Below are 581 nucleotides of genomic sequence, written 5' to 3' on the forward strand. Positions count from 1 at the left end.
AAATGTCATGTTGGTGTCGAGTTTCCTAACCCACATGCAGAAACACTCCAGAGACAGGAAATACAATAGTGTGATTTATTTACAGTGAATTCAAACAATAAGAATTAGGATCCTGCTTCGTCTGGCAGATCTCAGGGCAACTAGGGGAGGACAGAGATGATTAGTCAAGACCCAGGAAATTTGCCGTTTGGTGGAGATCGAGGGTTCTACCTGTTCCGGGAGAGTGTTGGACCGGGAGAGGATCTTGAGGATCCAGAGGCTGGTCAGCGGGTTGAGATCAGAGGCGGCGGCAGAGGACGGACAGGTAAGACTCAAGGCGGTGAGGGTTCCGTCTCGAGGGTGATTGATGACCTGATAGCTCCGGACCAGGGTAGCTGGGAACACAGAGACAAGAAGGGTCAGAATCTGGGAACAAATCCAGGTAGAAGTAGCTCAAGGTAAGCCGGTACCGTTACTGGCTAACACTCTGGCAGAGAAGTGTCAGCATCCTCCTCCATTTATATGCCTCCAAATGAGTAGATGGAGGACAGGTGTGCAGACGCCGACTCACGCCCTCAGGAGGAAGGTCTCAGGCTCCCTCT

The 581-nt window shown here is 51.5% G+C and overlaps 1 long non-coding RNA gene across 1 annotated transcript; it reads right to left on the reverse strand.

The window, feature by feature from the left end:
• Window positions 1-61: 61 nt before the first annotated feature.
• Window positions 62-575, reverse strand: LOC106944492 (uncharacterized). The gene is made up of 2 exons (XR_001424339.1): window positions 450-575; window positions 62-374 (listed from the first exon to the last, which is right to left on the reverse strand). It is a non-coding gene; the product is annotated as an uncharacterized LOC106944492 (long non-coding RNA).
• Window positions 576-581: the final 6 nt, after the last annotated feature.

Source organism: Poecilia latipinna, unplaced genomic scaffold (genome assembly GCF_001443285.1).
Source record: "Poecilia latipinna isolate Pla-1442-1.1 unplaced genomic scaffold, P_latipinna-1.0 Scaffold11823, whole genome shotgun sequence".
NCBI lineage: Eukaryota > Metazoa > Chordata > Actinopteri > Cyprinodontiformes > Poeciliidae > Poecilia > Poecilia latipinna.